General features: G+C 44.8%; 1 pseudogene; it reads left to right on the top strand.

Annotated features, from left to right (window-relative positions):
- Positions 1 to 1,484: 1,484 nt before the first annotated feature.
- Positions 1,485 to 22,965, top strand: part of LOC129082261 (ras-related GTP-binding protein C-like) — a 35,229-nt pseudogene continuing 13,748 nt past the window's right edge.

The following is a 22,965-nucleotide window of genomic DNA, read 5'->3' as shown; positions in this document are numbered from 1 at the left end:
CAGCCTTTGTCTTTCATTTTGTTGACATTTTTTAATACCAATATCATTTGTTTATTTTATAGACTACTCATCCATCTCCATTTGTGTTTTCTCACTGTTGAATTTGTTATGCTTTTGCAGCATCAGTGGTGGCGTGACCTCAGGGTGGCACACCCAAAGGCACAAGATATCCATCTGCTCGGCATGGGGATGGGCATCTGATCACTCTGTTAAGGTGTTGTCCACTCTCTCCTTTATAACTGTTATCTTTACTCTTTGCAATTAATAAGTAATTCGTGTCAGAAATTATCACACATTTTACCAAACTGTTAGAGCAAGATTTAAAAAAACTTTCTGCATATGACTTGACATACAAAAATTACCTCCCTGAATATTTAACAGAATCCGAAAGGGAGCTGTCACAGCATCCGAGTCATGGATTCCCAGAGGGCCAGCTGCAGCTCTGCACTGTCCACACCTTGCAAGGCTCGGATGGAGCCACCACCTCCGTTCCTCCTGGTACTGAGGAACTTCACAGGACCGGGACTGAGCTCTGTTGCTCATGGCCCAGGATTACTACATCTTTTTGAGTTTTTTGAAGAGAACATTGATCCAGAATCTCCATCCTGTTGGGCAAATTCCCACTCTTCCTTCTGAAAGGTCCAGAGATACAATCACATTCTGCAAGAAATTTACTTGGGGAGTCTTCAGTTTACCCTAGATGATAATAATTTATTCCTGCCTGGTCCCCTCAGCCTGCAAATGAAAACCTCCTTCCGCAGCGGTGGCCCATTAGGAAAATTATCTAATTAAATGGAGTCGGCCTCTCAATCCTCCAGTGTTTGTGTTCTTCTGAACCTTACTTTTTCACCAAATAAATCTCTGGTTGCTAGGACTTCAGGTTAAAATCCTTCCTCTTAAGAGAAGATGGGCATGAGGCAACACGGGAGGCAGCCAGCGTTGGAGCACACAACACCCCGCCCCTGCCCCACACCAGAGCTTGGGGCACCTTCACATTCCAGTGGAGATTTTCAAACTCCAGAAGTGAACAGATCTCTTCCAAAGAGAAAGAAATCCCCAGTGCTAACTACGTCTGTGATACTGAGGGGAAAACGGACATTTTATTATAATTTTACTTAAATATATATAAAAATAGAATAAGGCTCATATCTTTTGAACAACAAAATACAACAAAACTATTCATTAAATACAAACTAAACAGTTTAAATACAAATTAGGAGCAATAGGGCAGTGGGGGCTTCGGGGGCGTGGCGACCTGGGGAGGGGCGGTCTTGCTGGCCTGTCAGGGCACCCACGGAGGGGCTCTAGCAGCTGTCCCAGTCGCTGGGCAGAGGAGCGACAACTGGTGCCCAAAGGACTTCAGCTATATATAGCCGTCCCCCCGGAGGAGGAAAAAGAGGTGGGAGGCATGGTTGGGAGGCTGTGGTGGGCGATCGAGGGTAAGGGTGCTGTCAAGAAGGGTTGTGCTCAAGGGGCTGGGAGCAATGGCAAATTCCTCCATCCAGAAGGTGGTATTTCATTAAATGTTACCCAATGGTTATCAGCTGGGTGACATTTAATGAAACACTGGTGGGGTTGTGGAGAAAAGGGAACCCTAGTGCACTGTTGGTAGGGGTGCAGACGGATGCATCCACTATGGAAAACACAGTATGGAATTTCCTCATAAAGCTAAAAATGGAACTGCCTTTTGACCCAGTGATTCATTCCACTGCTGGAATTATACCATAAGAATCCTGAAACATCAATTCAAAAGATCTTATGCACCTCTATGTTTATAGCAGCATTATTAACAATAGCCAAGTGTTATAAAAAGCCTAAGTACCCATCAGTAGATGAATGGATTAAAAAACTGTGGTACATTTACACAATGGAATACTATGCAGCAAAAAGAAAGAAGGACCACCTACTCTTTGTGACAGCATGGATGGAACTGAAGAATATTAAATTAAGTGAAATAAGCCAGTCAGTGAAAGGCAAAAACCATATGATCTCACAAAAGGAATCTAATGAACAAAATAAACTAAGAAGCAAAACAGAATGAGAGACATGGAAACACAACAGACTAAGAGCTGCCAGAGAGGAGGAGAGATGGGGGGAATGGTGGAAAGAAGGGAAAGGGATTAGTCAAAGAACAGATATGAATGACCCATGGACATGAACAATATGGGGATTGACTGTGGGGGTGGGGCGGGCTGGGGGGAGGAGGGTAAATGGGAAAAAAATTTGGACCACTGTAATGAACAAGAATTTAAAAAAAAATTTTTAATGTCACCCAACAAGACGCTCTTTCTGGCCCTGACTGGTGTTGCTCAGTGGATTGAGTGCCAGCCTGCGAATCAGAGTCATCAGCTCAATTTCCAGTCAGGGCACATGCTGCCTGGGTTGCAGGCCAGTTCCCCAGTAGGGGGCACCTGAGAGGCAACCACACATTGATGTTTATCTTCTCTTTCTCCCTCCCTTCCCCTCTCTATAAAAATAAGTAAATAAAATCTTTTTTTTTTTAAAAAGACACTATTTTTGGAAAGTACCAACATGATTTATAAAGATAACATTTCTAATAGCTCCTTTGTTAATTTCCAAATGCGGACTTTCCCTGAGCAAATGGACTTTTTTTGAACCAACTTTTGACTATGAGATGATCTTCAGGGAAACAGAAGCATTGACATATGAAGTCTGTCTGGAAAAAGTCCAGCCACTGTTAATATAATGAGAATAGTTTGCACAACATTGATGTCACCTGGCAGCCAAGGGGAGTGGATTGCAATGCGCATGCGTGAGCAATAATGAATTTACTGTACTAGTCAGTGGGGATGGTAGACGCCCTTGAGTGAGCATGTGTACTGTGTGGCCATCACATTCAAAACAACTGAGCGAGTAGAGCAACAAATCTACATCAGATTTTGTGTTAAGCTTGAACATTCCTCTGCAGAAACTATTCAGATTATTCAAAACACTGCAGCTATGGGCAACTGATGATTGGCAGCTTCATCACACAATGCACCAGCTCGTGTATCACATCTTGTGCGGAGTTTTGTGGCAAAACATCAAATCACCCAAGTGACTCAGCCCTCCTACAGCCTAGATTTGGTGCCCTGTGACTTCTGGCTTTTCCCAAAACTGAAATCACCTTTGAAAGGGAAGAGATTTCAGACCATCGATGAGATTCAGGAAAATACGATAGAGCAGCTAATTGGGAGAACTGTGTGTGAGGCCCCAAAATGCCTACTTGGAAGGGAATTGAGGCATCATTGTCTTAAGAAAATGTTTCTTGCAGGCATTTATTGAAGAAGATACAAGAAACATTGTATCTATTTTTCAGTATTACACGGCTAGATACCTTCTGGACAGACCTTGTTGATGCACAGGATGACTATATGAAAGCTTTAACAAAACTTCGCATTACTGTTTCTAAAGCCTACAAAGTTAACCCAGGCATGAATTTTTAGGGTTTTTTCCCAAAGAAAACTATATTTAATAATGGTGCACTGTGAATGCAAAACTAAAATAGCATATAGATTTTCTTTTTTTCATTATACTTTATTGATTATGCTATTACAGTTGTTCCAATTTTTCCCCTTTGCCCCCCTCCACCCAGCACCCCCCACTCCCTCAGGCAATCCCCACACCATTGTTAATGACCTAACATTGTTCAAAGAACTTACACCATAAATTCTTTACATCCCCAGGGCTATTCTGTAACTACTATTTGTACTTCTTAATCCCCTCACCTCTTCATCCATTTTCTCTTATCCCCACCCCCTTCCATCTGGCAACCATTAAAACACTTTCTGTATCCATGATGGTCTGTGTAATGATCACAAAATAGAAACACAGAGGGACATTCATCAAAGGGCCAATGATGGCTGTGCAGATGCTGAGCTAGAAACACTCCACCTTCACTTTTATTTGACTAGTACTCGTATCTAGGACTATTCAGTATTTGAAGCCTTTAGTAAGGTAGTACAGAAGAAACTCATCCCATAACTGCTGACCTTGGAAAACCTACTACCTTTTTTTACATCAAACTCAGATACTGGAAAACATTTTCTCTTCAAAATTGTCAGCAAAATCTACATTGCAACAAACTGTTCTACTGTGGATATGCAGTATTATGAACTTTGCTGTGACATGATTAATGTTGTAACTGATATGTCCTGTATATACAGGTTAAAGGAAACTGGTAGTGGAAGTGCTTATGGCAAAGAATTTATGGCAATTATCAAGCTGAATAATACAACTGCCCTTTATTTAAAGGAAGTGACTAGATTTTTGGCCCCTGTCTGCATTCTTAGGGAAGAACATTTTGAATGAAAAGGTTTAATAGACTACAAGTTCCATTGTTTTCAAAAAGCGATTCACGAGGTTTTTGAGGTAGGTGTGACTTCTCACATGGTCTGCAGACAGACACCAAACCAGTGTCCCCACCATAAGAACATTGGCACACAATTGGCACACAGCAAAATGCCATGGAATTCCAGTGGTCAAGGCTCTGTGCCAGCTTACTCTTCACTCCAGGGTCAGATGCCACATGCTATAGTGTTACGGAAAACCAGACTCAAGACACGATTCAGGGAACGGAGTGAGCCTTTATTCACACGCGCGGGCTCAGAGGAGGCAGTCTCCAAATTCTGAGCCCCGAATCGGGGTTAGATAGGGGTTTATAAGCCCTAGCATTCCGGCGGGAAACGGATGGGCTTCCCAGGTGGGGGAAGGGATTAGCATTCAGGTGGGAGATTGATGTGCTACCCCAGGCGGGGGAAGGGATGTGAAACGGGCTACAGAAACAGATAAGCAATGATTAACAGTTAACCTGGGAGGGGGGGTCTCTGGGTAGGCTGCTCCTCTTAAATCATCTTGCCCTTATCATTCCCCCTTTGATGCTAGACGAGATTGGCCTGAGTCTTAGCATCATCACACAAGCCACGGTGGTCACTCTGTTGGGGTTGGGTCGGGAGTCTTTGGTATCGGTGATGCTGGAGGAGCAGCACTCGAGCAGCGGCTCGTCTGGTGACCGCAGTCTCTAGGTTATTAATGAGGGTGCGCAGCAGCCAGGGTCCTAGACTTATTCCTAAGAGGAGTAATATCAGGGGGCCTAGGAATGGAGCCAGCCAGCGGAGCCAGATTTGGGTATCTAAGCTCCATGTCCCTTGCCCTGACTCTCGGTAGCGCTTCGCACCATCTTTCAGCTCCTTAACCTTCTGGGTTAAGATTCCAGCCTAGGAATAGGCAAGTCCCCCCTTTTTCTGCTGTGAGGAGATCTAGGGCTCGCCTATTCTGCAGGGATCATGCCTTGGTTGCCGACTAAGATGGTTGGTCACTGCTCTGGGGTGGGATCAGGTCTCTGGTTCCTCGGGTAGAAGGCCCACTGTCCTTCAGTTCTCTTCAGCCAGACTGTGGGGGCTCCCTTCGAGGTGGAGGTTCGGTGGCTCCGAAGTCCTGGCTCGTCTGGATCTGCTGCTGCCTTGGCTCGAGTGTAGTGGATCCAGGGGGTTATTCCTGTAACTTTAAGGGCAGTAGGGGTGATTAATAGTACTAGATGTGGGCCCGTCCAAATGGGTTGGAGTGGTTCCTTTTTCCAATCCTTTACCCATACATACTGGCCTGGACGGAAGGGGTGTGCTGGCCTCCCTCGGGGTTTGGGGCCTGGCCCAATTGGGCCCCGTAGATCCTGTCTAGGGTCTTACCCAACTGTTGTAAGTACTGGGTCTGCTGTAACTCCCCCTTCTGTCGAAGGTCATTGGGACTTCCTATTCTAGTTATAGGTGGGAGTCTTCCAAAAACTAACTCATAGGGAGTATACCCCGAGGGGTTCGGGGCATTCCTAACCTGTAGCAGGGCTAGTGGTAACAGGTCTGTCCATGGCAGGCCGGTTTCTTGATGGAACTTAGCTAGGGTTTCCTTGAGAGTTCGGTTCATTCGTTCCACTTTACCGGAGCTTTGGGGCCGATAGGCTGTGTGTAGCTTCCAGTCGATGCGCAGGAGGTGGGCGATCTCCTGAACCACCTGGGCGATGAACGCCGGGCTATTGTCACTACCAATGGTGAGTGGGAGCCCATATCTGGGTATAATTTCCCTGAGTAGGATTCGGGTTACTTCCCGAGCTTTCTCAGTTTTGGTGGGGAAGGCTTCTACCCAACCCGAAAAGGTGCAGATCAGGACCAGGAGCTACTTAAATCCTCGGCTGGTCTTGACTTCTGTAAAGTCAATCTGGAGGTCCTCGAAGGGCTGGGACCCCTTGTGTTGGACTCCCGGTGGGGCCCCTTGATGTGGGGCTACATTGTTCCTTGCGCAGGTAAGGCATTGAGCCAAGGCTGTTGAGCACAGGGTTGACAGGTTGGGGAAGTAGAAATACCTTTTGAGCAAGTTTTCCAGGGAGGTCTTACCCAGGTGGGTCAGATGGTGGCAGTTTCTGACTAAATTGCTGGCCTGGCTCTGGGGCACATATACGCACCCATCAGGTAACCTCCAAGTTCCCTCGGGGGTTTCTTGTCCTCCGGCCTGTTGGGCCCATTTCATTTCTGCTGGCTCATAGTCCCGACGGTTAATGGGGTTCCCCAGCAGGGGTTCGAGAAGGGAGGGCTGTACTTCTGCCATCTCACCACATACTGCGGCAGCCTTTGCTGTCGAGTCCGCCTTCTGGTTCCCGTGGGCCGGTATGGTGTCTTGTTTGGAATGGCCTTTGCAGTGGATGACGGACACCGCAGTTGGGGCCCAAACTGCTCGAGGAGACGCAGGATTTCTGTCTTGTTTTTAATTTCCTTTCCTTCTGCTGTCAGCAGCCCGCATTCTCGGTAGATGGCCCCGTGGAAGTGCAGGGTGGCGTAAGCGTACTTGGAGTCAGTGTAGATATTGACTTTCCGGTCCCGGGCCAACTCCAGTGCTCTTATTAAGGCCCAGAGTTCCGCTCTCTGGGCCGACCATCCAGAGGGCAAGGCTTTGGCTTCTACCGCCTGGTCAAGCGTGGTTACTGCGTACCCTGCCACTCGGACCCCTTCTCTCATATAACTGCTGCCGTCTGTGAAATAGGTCACGTCAGCATTGGGCAGAGGCTGGTCCCGCAGGTCCGGTCGGCTGGCATAGACCTCCTCAGTAACCTCTAGGCAGCAGTGGTCTGGGTCCCCTAGTTCGGTCGGCAGGAAGGTTGCAGGGTTTAATCTTTTTACAGTCTTTACCTGGACCCGAGGATTCTCTTGGAGTATGCCCTGATATTGTGTCAGTCTGGGGTTGGACAGCCATCGGTGCCCCTGTCCTGCCAGGAGGCTATGGATGCTATGGGGAACGCATAGAGTGGTCTCCTGCCCCCAAGTTAATTTGTCCGCTTCTTGTAGCAGGGATACCGCGGCTGCAACTGCCCTCAAGCAAGGGGGCCACCCGGCCGCAACGTTATCCAGTTGCTTAGACAGGTAAGCCACTGGGCGCTCCCAAGGTCCGGCTGATTGAGTTAAGACCCCCAGAGCAACCATGTCCTTCTCATGCACGTGTAGATAGAAGGGCCGGCTGGGGTCTGGTAGGCCCAGAGCTGGGGCTTTACTAAGGAGGTCCTTTATTTGAGCAAAGGCCTGTTCCTGTTCTTTTCCCCATGCCAGGGGTAAGGTGTCTGGCCCACGCAGGGCCTGGTAGAGTGGCCTTGCTCTGGCTGCGAACCCCGGGATCCAAATTCTGCAAAAGCCGGCTGCTCCCAGGAACTCACGTAATTGTCTTCGTCCGCTCGGGGCCGGGAAGCGGGTAATGACCATTTTCCGGTCTGTATTTAGGGATCTTTTGCCTTGGGAAATTAGGAACCCTAAATATTTGACTTCTTGTTGGCAGATTTGTGCCTTTTTCCGTGAGACTCGGTACCCTTGTTGGGTTAGCAGTTTTAGGAGCGCTCTTGTCCCCTCTAGGCATCGGCTCTGGTCGGGGGCAGCTAAGAGGAGGTCATCAACATATTGGAGTAGAGTTAAATCCTTTCCCTCGTCTGAGAAAGATTGCAGGTCCCGGGCTAGCGCTTCGCCGAATAACGTGGGGGAGTTCTTAAATCCCTGTGGCAACCGGGTCCATGTCAACTGTGTTTTTACCGCCGTATGCGGGTCTTCCCATTCAAAGGCAAAGATAGGTTGGCTGGCTGGAGCTACCGGGATGCAGAAGAAGGCGTCCTTTAAGTCTAGGCATGTGTACCAGGCGGCGGTTGGCGGGAGTCGGCTCAGTAGGGTGTATGGGTTCGGGACTACCGGGTGCAGTGTGACGACGGCTTCGTTTACCACCCGGAGGTCCTGCACTGGACGGTACCCTGTTCCGTCAGGTTTCTTGATTGGCAGGAGCGGGGTATTCCACGTTGATTGACAGGGGACCAGTATACCCTCTTGGAGGTGCTTTCGGATGACCTCCGATACTCCTAGGCGGGCCTCCCTTGAGATAGGGTACTGTCGCTGGCGGCACGGTTTAGCCCCTGGTTTGAGTTCAATTATTACTGGGACCTGGTTTCTGGCTAGTCCAGGGGGATTGTCCTCGGCCCAGACCGTGGGGAATTCCTGCAGCAGGTTGTCTCTAGCCTCAGATCTGGGGCCATGGTCACCAGATTCCCCAGAATACAACTGGTATTCTTCCTCTCGTGGCAAAATGAGGGCCATGAGCCTAGGGCCGTCCACTTGCAGCGAGGCCTCCCCTGACTGCTGGAAGGTGATTCGAGCTCCCAGCTTCGATAAGAGGTCTCGCCCTAACAGTGGGACAGGGCATTCAGGTAGGTATAAGAACTCATGTCTAATCCGGTGGCCTCCCAGATCAACAATTCGGGCCTGGCAGAAGCGTTTTGGGCTACTTGGCTGACCAGTGGCCCCTACGATGGTGACTTCTCGTCCGGATGGGGGAGCTACAGGGGTGGTGACGACCGAGTGCTCTGCCCCGGTATCTACCAAGAAAGAGAGAGTCTGGCCCCCAACAATCGCTTCGACCATGGGCTCATGGGGGCCTAGATTCAGGGAGCCCGGTCTTCCTCATTCTGAGTCTAGGCCCGCCAGGCTAAGGATGGTGGGCGCCGGCTCAGAGGGCGCCGGACCAGCCTTCTTTTTCCGGTGCGGGCATTCTCTTTTCCAATGTCCTCTTTCCTTACAATAGGCACATTGGTCTCTCTCTACCTTGGCGTGCCCTTTCTGGTCTTTCGGTCCCCCTTTGCCTTTTGCTGCCGGCTGACTGAGGGCGGCTGCTAGCAGTGCGGCCTTTTTCTCTAATCTTTTCTGGGCTGCCTTCTCAGCGGCCTCCTCCCGGTTATTGTAGACTTTATTTGCTACCTCAACCAGCTGACTGATGTTCATGCCTGCAAAGCCCTCTAGCTTCTGGAGCTTTTTGCGGATGTCAGGGGCCGATTGGGAGACAAAAGCAGTGTTTACCATTAGCCGTGTATCTGGGCTTTCTGGGTTGAAGGGGTGTATATCCGGTAGGCCTCTAGGAGCCTTTCTAAGAAGTCCCCGGGACATTCATTTGGCCGTTGGACAACACTGGCCACCTTTGACATATTGGTCGGTTTTCTGGCCCCAGCTCTGACCCCCTGGAGGATGGCTTCCCTGTACCGGTCCAGGGCTGCTCTTCCCTGTTCGGTGTTGTGATCCCAGTCGGGTTGGGTCTCTGGGGCTGCCACCCGAGCGTACTGGGCTGGGTCTATTGTGCCCACTGGAGCGTTGGCTTCTAGATATCTCTGGGCCTCCTGGAAGACTCTGCGCCTCTCTTCCGTATTAAAAAGGGTTAGGAGCAATTGGCAGCAATCGTGCCACGTTGGCCGGTGAGTTTGCATAATGGACTCCATTAGGTCTACGAGTGCCTGGGGCTTCTCCGAATATGAGGGTGTGTGGTGTTTCCAGTTCAAGAGGTCAGTCGTGGTAAAGGGCTGATAGTAAAACAGGACCGGTCCCGGGTATAAGGTCCCATCAGGCCCCGTTCGTGGCGGGCCCTGGGTGTCCCGCAGTGGCATCTGGAGGGACTGGTGGTGTCTTAAGTGGGAGGCGATAGGAGATTCTGGGGGCGCTGTTGCCTCGGGCTGCGGGGGCGAGACTGAAGGGGGCGGTGTTTCAGGCGCCTCTGCCTGACCTCCCAAGTTCCTAGCTGGGTAAGGGGGAAGCTGCACCGGGGGGTCTTCCTCTGGCGGGCCTTGATAGATAGGGGGTCTCGCCACTGGTTTGGCAACTAGGATGCGGGTTACATCCCTTTCCTTTGATCGGGAGCAACAGTTCCGGGCTCCCCTGGCTCGCCCTCCCGTAGCGCCTAGGTGACGAGGTTTGACCCCCGCACCCTTCCGGAGCCAGTCGGGCATCTCTTGCGCTAGCTCCTGCCACTTTTCTATGTAGAGGAATTGGTTTGGGTGTCCTGGACTTCCTGTGACTATGAGATGGACAGCCCTAATTATGTCTAGGTCAAGGGTTCCTTCAGGAGGCCAGCCTATCCCGAACCTGGGCCACTCAGCGGAACAGAAAATTTCTAATTGCCCCGGATCCATATCGGGCTGCTGGCCCCGGAACCGGTCGAAATTCCTTAACATGCAATCTAAGACGGTAGACTGTCTGCCCCCCCGATCCCTCCCGAAACGGCGCAGACAAACGGGGGCAGCAGGGATACTTTCACTTTCACCCGCCTGGCCTCTCCTCTCGCGAGGGACTTGGGTCTGTCTTAGCTAAGGCTGCCCGAGTAGAGTCCGGGTTAGCTTCCCAGCCGTTATGCCGTATGACAGACCGAGGACCCGCAGGTTAGGGCTCACTCAGACTCCGTAGGCTCGGGGGAACACTGCTGGCCTGTGGAGCCACACAGTCACTCACTCAATCACACAGAGGTTAACACTTTCCCTCCCGACAGGGAAACCGTGCCAGAGGCCGGTCGGCCTGAGAGGTGATCAGCCTCTCCTTCCACCACTTATAGGTGGGTCTGATTCGGGTCTGGTCCCCGGGGCACTTACCAATCTGGCGCCTTCAGGTAGGCTTGGGTCCGCTCCCCGAGTGCCCGGGTTATGGAACGGCCCGAGGTCGGGGCCAAGGGGAGCCCAGCCCCTCGGGACCCGAAATCACCGGGGCACGTGCTTCCCTCTGGAGTCCGGGCTCACCCGGCCGACCCCAGCCGTCTTCACCGGAGGCAAACGGCCTGCTCGTGTGAGTCGTTTCCCGGTCAGGGAACCAAATGTTACGGAAAGCCAGACTCAAGACACGATTCAGGGAACGGAGTAAGCCTTTATTCACACGCGCGGGCTCAGAGGAGGCAGTCTCCAAATTCTGAGCCCCGAATCGGGGTTAGATAGGGGTTTATAAGCCCTAGCATTCCGGCGGGAAACGGATGGGCTTCCCAGGTGGGGGAAGGGATTAGCATTCAGGTGGGAGATTGATGTGCTACACCAGGCGGGGGAAGGGATGTGAAAACGGGCTACAGAAGCAGATAAGCAATGATTAACAGTTAACCTGGGAGGGGGTCTCTGGCTAGGCTGCTCCTCCCAAGTCATCTTGCCCTTATCATTAGGACATGGAAGTTGCCGCTCATGGGAATCTGGTGCCTGTCCCACTAGAGACAAGGGGTAGAGTTTGTCATTGGGATGAAAACCTCTTCAACCAATGGTATACAACTAAAGCTACTATATCTTCTTTTTAAAAAAATAGCAAAAAAAGAATTTTAGAGACCACAAACTTGTGTGTTTCTCCTTTTTAGGGTTCTACTTTATATAGTTGGGATATTTTAGACCTGGAGTAACACCACTTACCCACTCTTGCCAGGAATGTTGCCATAATTTACCAGTTGAAAATAATAGGACAGCGGTGGCTGGTGGGACTCAGTGGACTAAGGGTCGCTGGTTCTATTTCAAGTCAGGGCACATTGATGTTTCTCTCCCTCTCTTTCTCCCTCCCTTCCCCTCTGTCTAAAATAAAATCTTTAAAATATAATAATAGGAAGAATGGAGTTTTTATATGCTTCACTTAGGTTTTCAATTGAGTTGTTTCTAAAAATTCTGCCTTGCTGAAGCTCTAAAGCTTCATTAAAGCTGTGGTCTCTCAGATTTCAGTTTTGAACATTGCATACCTAAGAACTTTTAAAAGCATTTGCCTGCTAACTCAGATGACTTATGGTCTGACTGCAGCAAAGGACATCCCTCTATTTGTTACTGAAGAAATCAGAAACTTTATGCTACCTCAGGCCAAGGGCAAGTTTTAACCATTGAAAGTATCAAGGAAAAAGCTTTAAAACACAAGAAAACTTATGTACATGTATTTTGGGTACCAGATATCTGGGTCCTCTCTCCTGCATAAGATAAATGATCAAAATCAATGTAGCAAAAAGAATTAAAAAAAAAAATGTTTTCCCCACAATGTCCTCCTTCTATGGGAGGAACTCATAATGTCATTGAAATATTTAACTTATTTTTCTTCAAACGTGACACTGTAATGAGGTACTGAGCATGGGGTCTCCTGATAGTAGATGTTCCCCCTACTATCAGGGCAGGAAGTGGGCAAGAGGGGTGTCTGCAGAGCAGAAAGTACATACACCATTTAAGACACATTACATAACAAAGGCAAGGTTAATAGCCGTGCTTTTCTGGGAAGCTGCAGAATAGTGTATGTGACTAAGAACATGCAGTGACATGTGACATAGCTAGAGGGGCAGATGCCCTCCCTGGATGTCTGTGCATCACTGGGAACTCTTGCCCTGACCAAAGATGGCAGCTGAAAGAGGGTCAAAGACACTGGAGAGCTGACAAAAATGGCAGACACTAACACATCATAGGAAGAGCCGGATATGAGGTCAAATCGAAAGTTCTGAGCTGAGCATTTGAATTAGGATGGGCCACAGGGCAAAAGGGGGAGAGCCACAAAGTTAGAAGAGGTCTACAGAGGGGGTCTGTGGAGAGATCTGCAGAGAAGGCAGCCATGAGATCTGTCTGCCTGAGAGGTCTGCCTGGAGAAGATGGCGACAGAGCTGATCGAGCTGTGGGAACCTGCCTGGCCACTCAGAGACGTGAGAGATGCTTGGAGGTGAACTGTGACTGGGAATGCTGAGCTGCCGACTTCTGCTGACAGTATCTCTGAGTGGCATATTCTGAAACTGGCCTGGTTTGGTAGAGGGAGGCTAGACTATTTGTTTTTGGATGTTTTTAAAGGGAGCAGGACTTAGCAGTAGAAATCTGCCATTATTCTAAATCTGTAAAACCTTTAAATAAACTCTTGCCTTGGGAGTCATGCTACTTGGCAGCAGCCAGTCAAATCCTACAGCTGTTCTAAAATATCATTGGCTGGGTTCTGTAACAGCACCAGCCACTGAATACCATTCATTTTAAGCTATCTAGATTCTTTAAGTACTGCTGTTTTGTTGACCATGAGTGTCCCTGGAACTGGAAAAGTCAACATTCATGCTGTCTGTCACCTACAAGACCCAATAGGTGGAGACAGGGACTGAATCTTTAGGGGCACTTATTCAGATGCTCAGTGATCTGAGAAGATGGTGGGTGTGTACCCTAACAGACAGTCTTAAATTCCATTTTAAATTGACTGTTTTCTTAAGGAGAAGTGTAGGTAAAGGGTTCAGAATTCAAGGGAAATGTTCATCAGATAAAAAGCTGCAGGAGTCTTTCATCTGTGTCCTGGGCAGTGGTCTTTAGCTAAGTCCTGTGCAGTAGACATCTCACCCTGGGGTACAATGGCTCAGATACCATCTTGATTGCTAAAGACCTCCTGAGACACAGAGGTGGAACTGCTTATGGTCTCCTGGAGTCCAGGTGGGTCATGCCTTCAGTTCTTGAAACAATAGCTTTTTACATACCTTGATTACTAAGCTTATTGAAACTAAAAATTTTCTAACATTTGAGCCCCCATCATAAATATTGACTATTTAATATTTGGCCAATTCACAAGTCTGAGTTAAAAAATTAATTAGACTTGTTGGGCAGATCTTATTTAAGTAAATAAGAACTTTGTTTTGTCCACCATAGAAGTTATTACATACCCAGCTCCGTAACATTCCTGTTTATTTTTTAAGGATCCGCCTATAAACCTAATTAAAGCAGCATTTTCAAGGAGTTTCCTATAAAGCATTCCTAGGGGAAGGTAGTCAGATTTTAATAAGACATAAAGAGGCTGGGCCATTAATAAAAATTTGGAATCCAACTGTGACAATATTCAGTCAAACCCAGGAATCCTCTAAGCTGCTTTCTTATTATTGTAAGAAGAAAAGATAGGCTTCCTTTGAGTCTTTCAGGTTAATTACTAGCCCATCCTTCATTATCAGATAATCAAAGTACTTTAGCTGAGGTAAACAGAATCAGAGCTTGTCCTTTGATATTCTATTGTATTCTTTTGGGAATCTTGTAATTTCCTAGAATAGGAACTAAATTATCAACATGTTGGATTAGAGTGGAATCTCTAGGAAATTTAACATCATTTAAATCAGCTTTTAGTATCTAAGATAATAGGTAGGACTCTGCTGTGTATACCTGGGGCATTACTGTCCAAGTAAACTTGTAACCTTACCAGGTGAAAGCAAAGAGGTACCAATAGAACATTATTATTATTATTATTATTATTATTATTATTATTATTTTGGCAAAGCTTCCCATGTAACTTCACTCACCTCAAATAGGCCTAATTAATTTAAAAAGTTTTCTTCTATAAGGAAAGAGAATAGTATGCCAGGGTCCATTGGAATTACTCAGGAATTTCTCAGTTAAAAAGTCTCTTAAAATTTAAGCTTTGGAAAGTTTTGTCAAACAAACTTAACCAAAAGACCATAACAAAACTTTTTGTGAATCTGGGTAAAAAACAACAACAACAACAACAACAACAACATTTTGTGGTAATAACTTTAAAAGACATCAATCAACCTTCAACCAGTATTAATATTAAATACTTTGTCCAGACCACAGGATCCTGCTTAATTTATGTAAGTATTTAATTTCTTTAGGCCAATAAATATTACACCCTAGTAATGCCACCTGGAGGCAGAAAAATGCACTACATGTAATATGCAGACCAACACAGATGACATCAAAACCATAAATATAATCTGAATTACTAATTTTTGTAGAGAAGCCAAGGGCAATGTTAGCCACTCAAGGTTATAAACTTAAAACTTTCACAAACTTCTACAACCTTCATACCCTTTTGCACAACTTTTACAACTTTCATATTTCACAAACCTTATCCATTCAGAGATAACCATCTTTAGAACTTTCTTCCTTACCTTCAAAAGTTATTTCCATCTCATTCCTTCTATTACCAAAATCATGCAATTTCTAACTTAATTTGAATTTTTAACTTTTAGGAACTTTAATTTCCAATGATAACCAAAAATAAACAGCCAGTACTGCCTAGATTAATTTTTGTGAACACATTACATAATCTGTAGAAACATAGGTTCCTCTCTCAGCAAATATGCTCACTTTCAAGAAACACACCTCTAACAAAGGCATTTATTAACAAGACACTCATTAACAGCTACAAATCTACTCCTCAGCCTCTGTGCAACAAAAGCCAAAAGCATTTGTCTAACAATCAATGTTTTAGCATTTCAAAATATCTAGATAGCCAATAACTTTAATCAAAATTCACTAATTTAGAAAGGAATAGCTGAAATAAATTAAATTGATTTAATCAGACATGGCTAAGGTTTTTCTCAACCCTTCTGATAAGATTTACCTCCCGAAAAAATTGTGTTTTGGGAGGTGGTCCAAATAAGAGTTCTTGGAGACCAGGTATTTGCATTTCAAAGACAGACTTTGGTTTCAGAATTGTAGAGAGAAGAATGGAGTGTTGGCATTTTATTAGCTTCTTTAGGTGGCATTTATTAGCTGAAAGGACAAAGCCCCATTTGCTATTGTGGCACCATTTGCCAAGTAGGCCTATGATATTGTTAAACATGACTGCCATTTTACTCTTCTGGGCTTTGTCCCCAGGACTAGAAATTACTGGAAGCAAAAACAGAACCAACTGCTTCCTACAGCCACAGGCAGAAGATAAGATTGGAACAAAAAGATCTGGCTGGTGTGACTAAGTGGATTGAATGTCAGTTTGTGAACTGAAGCGTCGTGTGTTTCATTCCCAGTCTAGGACACATGGCTGGGTTGCAGGCCAGGTTCCCAGTAGGTGGCGCAGGAGAGGCAACCACCCATTGATGTTTCTCTCCCTCTCTTTCTCCCTCCCTTCCCTTCTCTCTAAAAATAAGTAAATAAAGTCTTTAAAAAAAAACTAAATAAATATACAATCTTTTAAAAAAAACTAAATAAATAAAAAAATAATTTTAAAAAAGAGTTTGGAAGAAACAGCAGTCTCATGTTACAATGCCCCAACAGCCCAGGGGCCACACAACAGCAACCCTCCACTCTTTTTAAATCCCGTTATAATTCAATAAAAGCTCAAAGCCTCCACACCTCAATGTTGGTGTATTTCTCCACACAATTCTCTCGTTTCTTGGAGAGTGAATAAAAACTTTATTCTCTACATGTTCTCTTTGTGAATTCTTTCACAGCCTGCATCTCCAACCACCTTAACATTAGCTTTCTTTAGTTCAGAGACAAACTCTAAAATTTCTTATTAACTTTTAAAAAAATTTTATTTGCACTCCTCCTAGAAGCTTTTAATTTCCAAATCAATATATGCTTACCATTCATTCAGTTTAGTTTTAGAGCCAACATTTTCTAATTTTGCATTAAAAACTAATTTAAGCACTGAAAGAAAACTACATTTTGGCCATTTTAAGTTGATATCATTTTTTTAAAAAGATTTTATTTATTTTTAAAGAGAGGGGAAAAAAGGGAGGAAGGGAGAGAAACATCAATTTGTGGTTGCCTCTCACACACCCCCTACTGCAGACCTGGACCACAACCCAGGCATGCGCCCTGGCCGGGGAATCAAAACCACAACCATTCAGTTCTCAGGCCAGTGCTCAATCCATTGAGCCACACCAGCCAGGGTTACATTGATATCATTTTCAGTTAAATCTTCCAATTTCTGTAAAGTTCTTGTAAGTCAATGCTTCCTACCAGGAGTATTAACAAGAGCTGGGGTCTTGGAATTCCTGGTGTTGGAGGCTCAATTTCCCAAGTTAATTTTATTTTTATTTTGGGATCTGTAGAACCTGCACTTTAGACTCTCAGAAAGAAATTCCAATGGAAAAGCCAAAGTTAAAAACCAGCCATTCATTTTTTTCTCCAGTCCTGCCTTAGTCTGGTTTCTGTTAACCCTTAATTAACCTTAGCCCCACTTTGAGGATTTAAAAAGACAGCTCAAATAGAGTCAGGGCCTCATATCTTAAAACAGGGAAGTGTGGAATTACAACTGAAACTCACCCAAGTTCATGTTTTGCAAAACGAGGAGTCAGTGAGGCACAATGGGCCCGTTTGTACCTAGCAGGAGTCTGAGTCTGTAAGGTGGTTCTGGGTGTGCCTCTTTGTAACGCTGCTGCCAGTAAATGTCAACATAAGAAACATTCAAACCTGTGGAGAATTTTTATGAATTTATTTGAGCCAGATTCTTGATAATTGCCAGGGAAAAAACCTCAGAGTTGAGATAATACTCCGGAGAATGGCAGTTTTGGCCTTTATTTTATACATTACAGTGAAAAGAAGAGGTTTAAGTGGGTTACATGAAATCTATTGGTGATGTATTAGGGAGGTGGGAGGAAGCAAATCGGGGAAACTTCTGGGATTGGATAAAAAGTAAAATGATAGACACATCTTTTACATAGGTCGGTACAGGATGATAACAGTCAACAATTAACATGATAACAATAACGAGGGCATCTGTGGTCTCCCACTGCTGTGGTGCCTGTGCCTTGAGGGGTCTGGAAAAATGAAATTGGACATTCCAAAGGTATGTTATATTAGATGCAAAAAGACAACAGACAGGCTCAATTAACTTCAGATCATCCTGCGTGGTTACTTTAGGTCTCTGAGATTTTAAGACCACCACGTGGGCCTCCCCTGAGCTTCTCAGGTTTAGTATGTGGCCGCTTTTCTTCCACAGTCTCTTCCACCAGCTATCCTTGAGTTATATATCCTCTGCAATAAACTGGTGAGCTAGTATGTAAAATATTTCTGAGATCTGTGGGCTCCTCTAACAAATTAATCAAACCTGAGGAGAGGGTTGTTCGAACCTCTGATCTATAGCCAGTCAGATTTGCAGTTGCCACCCTGGGTTGAGGGGGTAGTTGGAACTCTTAATTTGCTATTGGTCAGTCAGAAACATAGGTAATAACCTGGGCTTGTAATGGCATCTGAAATGTGGAGCTGAGAGGCAGTCTTGTGGGACTGAGCACTTAAACTGCAAGAATCTGATGCCTTCTCCAGGTAGTGTCAGAATTGAGTTGAATCGTAGGACACCCAAATGTTGTCACAAAATTACTTGATGTGTTAGGGATACCCCAACAAACACACATGCTGCAATTGATCAGGAACAAAAGAGAACTCCTTTACTACTTTATTTAGTTAGAAAACAAAATTAAACCTAGTAAATTAATCTGGCAGCATCCCATTTAGCAACTAGAAGGATGCTGTCATGAGTGTATGTTCACAATATAGTCTTTCCTATAAGAGAGCCTGGAAACTGCTCAGCTACCTATCCACTGAGTGTCCCAGCACCAAGGAATAGACAAGAGTCGCACAAGGTAATATGCTATTGACTCAGCTTTTAATGAATGCAGGTTCACTCAAAGTAGAACGTTAAAATACATTAATATCCTACTCACACTCTAAAAATCTCAGAGAAATGTAACACACACAGAGCGATCTGTGGGGAATAAGGAACCTGAGTCCCAGAGTCTCAGTCTGCAGGTCCAGGAGAGCACTGTGGGCAAGGGAGTTATCAGTGTCTTGCAAGGATCTCCAGAGCCAGGTGGGCAACAGGGCATTCAAAGTTCTCAGTCCACAGGGCAGAGCCTCTAGTGGCTGATGCCAAATGAGATCAGCATGGCGTGGAACAGCACTCTGGTGTGGAGCTCAGCTGTCTCAGCAGTGGTCTGGAGCCTCCCTCAGTTATACCCATAAGGGAGGTATACTCCACACTTCTGGGTCCTTTGACAAGTGTCTTGGCATCCCTGATGGCAAGTGGGGAATTTCCCCAGAAGCTTATCTATGGATGGTCATTTTATGGACATGGCTATTCTGATCACATGTGCAGGTATCTTGGGTGTGTATCCTTGCCAGATGAGTCTGCTCTGATCACATATACATATATCTTAGTTGTGTCTCCTTGCCAGATGTGTCTAGTGTGACTTAGGTAGTTTCCTTCTGAACAAAAGTATCATGGCTGATTGGTAGCCATCTTGGTTGACATGAGTGACTCCGCTTTGTTTTATATACTTTATGCTATCTTGACTGGACCAATGTCATTTTATTGGTCCTGTTCTCCACAGGTGCTCTGAGGAGTTGTACAAAATGGGAGGATTTTACAGGAAAAAAGGTGGGGTAAGGTAGCTATTAGCAAAAGCAAAGAAATTATTTTGGGGCTAGGACATCTTTTCTTTGAGGGATGAGAAGGGGAAGGTTTTTATTATGGACATTGCCTCTTCTTTCTACAGAAGTCGAAGAGGGCCTATGTGACAGATTACCTCACTGGTGCTTGACCAGAAAAATTCCTGGCTGGTTAAAGTTAATTAACATTACATTTCTGGAAGAGATTAAAACTGCAATTAATCAAGTATTAAATCTAGGTTTGGTATTATGGGCTTTTACCACAGTGATGACATTTTGGGTCTTGGGTTTTTTTCTTTAATAATTCCAAGGACTGCAAAACCTTTTGTTTCCATTTGTCTATCAATGTAAGAAACGTCCACCTATAAAGAATTTTTATGAGTTTATTTGAACCATACTAATGACAGTTAATGGGAAGCAAAATCTCAATGGATTGAGAAAATGCCCCAGAAAATGGCAGTTTTACCACTTATTTTATACATCACAATCAAAGGGGAAGACATAAAGGGGTTACGTGGAATCCACTGATGACAGATTAGGGAGGCAGAAAAAAGCAAGATGGGAAAATCTCTGAAATTCGATAAAAAGCAAAATAGATAGACACGTACTTCTTTTACATTGGTGTTCAACACCTGTGGATGAGATGGGTAAGGAATTGAATTAGTCACACTTCTCAGTTCATGAAACAGTGTTATCATTGGTGTGTATAAATCACCTTTTTTTTCTTTTTCATTTTTATTGAATTTATTGGGGTGATATTGATTAATAAAATTATGTAGGTTTCAGGTGTACAATTCTATAATACATTATCTGAATATTGTAGTGTGTGTTCACCCAAAATAAAATCCCCTTCCATCACCATTTATTGCCCTTTACCCTCCTCTACATCCCACCAACCCCTTTCAATTGCCTTTATTGTCTTTGCTCTCTATCACCCACTATCTCTATTCCCACTTTTTTAAAAACTTTATTTTAAGCACAGTATCTTTATTTTTAAAGATTTTACTTTTTTATTTTTAGAGAGAGAGGGAGGGAGGGAGGAAGAGAGGAGAAACCTCAATGTGCAAGAGATACACGGATCTGTTGCCTCTTGCTCACCCCCAACTGGGGACCTGGCCCACAACTCAGGCAATGCCATGATTGGTAATCAAACCCATGACCTCCAGGCCAGTGCTCAATCCACTGGGCTACACCAGCCAAGGCTCTATTCCCACTTTATTCTTCCATATAGGTACTTATGATCATGTATTATATATAGACCTTGGGGGTATGACTGTATATTACATTTGTAAAATATAAAATGTTATTTTCTATATATTTTCTGTGTGAAATACACATAACTGATATTGTTATAAATTTAATTCTATGCCCTGGTTGGTGTGGCTCAGTGTATTAAGCACCAGCCTGCAAACTGAGATGTTGTCAGTTTGTTATCATGGTCTACTGTTAGGTGTCCCTGTTGAACAGGAATATTTACTCTTCTTGTAGTTAAAACCATTAATTGTTTGTTTTGTGGTTATGCCACATAAATATTCTGCCTCATGTGATCCCAAGTTCGCAAAAATATTCTCCAACATTTTTATCGTTAGCCTCATAATTTACTTTTTTTCACATTTTTTCCATATATTGGAACAACTTTCTCAACTATATATTCTCCACTGATATAAGATTCCCCCATTACCAAGCACCCACTCCGCACATATACATGGATCTGTTTCTACATTACTTATTCTGTTCAAGTGTTTTTTCCTGCTAAGTTCCCTCCTCATTTCAAAGTTGACTTTGTTGGTCTTTATTGCACCATATAAATTTTAGAATAAGTTTTTCAACCTCCTCAAAAAACTCTCCTGAATTTTTATTGGGGTAGCAATAAAGATTGAAGTTACAAAATTATTTGGGGAGAACTAACTTCTCACAATGTTGCATTGGCAGTACAATAAATGTGTTATATCTTTCCATTTGTATAGATCTTCCTTCATTGTCTTCATAAAGATATTGTGCAGTCATTTTTAGGTTCTTAGATACTTTATTGCAGTGATTGCAATCTTTTTCATGCATGTGGTAATAACAGGCATCTTGGTACTATCCCAGTCTTAAAATGGATATGTCTAAAGTTGCTCTAATACACGTGTTTGCTGTAGAATTTTGATTTGTAGTCACTATCAGGTAAGACAGTTTTCCTTTATTCTGATAATTTTTATTATAAATAAGGGCTCACATTTTTCTGCATATATTAACATGCTATTTCTTTTTTCCTTTTATCAATTATGTGTGATTGCATTGATAAGTTGGTTCACTGCCATTAAACTCACTGTCAATGATTTTTTTGAGACAAACTACTTGATGCAATTTTTAATAGAATGTTAGGTTTATTTAGCTAAATTAACATCTACATTTAAATAGGAATGACTCTAATTTTGCTTTTCTTGTTCTCTTATTCCCCTCTCTGATTCTGGTGTAAAGGTTATGTTAGTCTCCTAAATGAGTGCATGCTAAGGTATTTTTGCAGCTGTTGATAGTTTTAGGAAGTTGAAAGAGATTAGGAATCCATCACCAGATTGTTAGCTGCAATCACTTTGTTCTTGCTACTGTTACAAAGCAGGGTAGTGCCCATTCACATGGTGCCATATGACTCAACAATTAATGCTGGAAGGAACAGATCTTTATTTACAACATTCTAATCTTTGGACTGTTCAGAGCACCTCAGCTCAGAGCCTTCTTTTACCATGAGACCCAGTACTTCCTGTGCTTCCCCCTAGGCTATGAGCCAGAAACCCCAGAATTAGTAGTTCCTTATTTCCTTATCTTAAGCCAGCTGCACAAACAGTTCTCCAGTCCCTCTGGAAGGTACCAAAGTCATCATCCTCACACAGTAGCTCTCTCCTTCAGGATCTAGGATACCTGTTCATCAGCCTCCATTTAATAATCTAGAAAAGCATGTTCCATGTTACTCTGGATCATGGTGAAACTCAGGAAAGGCATAGGTCTTAAAGTCCAGGTAAAATCCAGGTGTACCAGATCAGGATCTTGCATGGAAATCCTTTGAAGCTCCAAAGTTAGCTAGGACAGACACAGTCACTGCAGCAGTGCATGGTCTAATCTCTTACTACAGCCTACATGGCAGAAGCCATCCTCCTTTCTAAGCCATGTGAGAGTCCGCACAGCTGCTACATCCTGCTTTTCTTTTCCTTTCTCACTGCTCTTCCCCCCATGGCCAAGAGCCCCTACTCCTTTCCAGACTGCGTGGCCAAGACCCTGAATGGCCGCTGCACCTAGTTTAAAGCCTTGCTCAGGGATTCTGGCACAATCCCATTTCCAACTCCTCTCACAGTTGGCTACACCTGCCAGCCCTCCTGTATCTTCTGCCTTTCTCCAGCTGCCATTGTTAGGCTGGGTAGGCATTTTCCCATGATGTAGGGGAACCTCCTTCCTGCTCTTGCACAGGTGCAACTGGGGGACCGTCTCCTAGCTACATCATGTAAAGTTACACCCATCTCCCTGGCTCCCAGTGGCTGCCACAGCTTTTTAACAGGGCTATGAAGCTAACCAAGTTGTCATAGTTATGC

The sequence above is a fragment of the Pteronotus mesoamericanus genome, unplaced genomic scaffold (genome assembly GCF_021234165.1).
Source record: "Pteronotus mesoamericanus isolate MK-2021 breed Mesoamerican mustached bat unplaced genomic scaffold, CSHL_Meso_final scaffold_125, whole genome shotgun sequence".
Lineage (NCBI taxonomy): Eukaryota > Metazoa > Chordata > Mammalia > Chiroptera > Mormoopidae > Pteronotus > Pteronotus mesoamericanus.
This window is presented reverse-complemented; position numbering and strand designations above follow the sequence as displayed.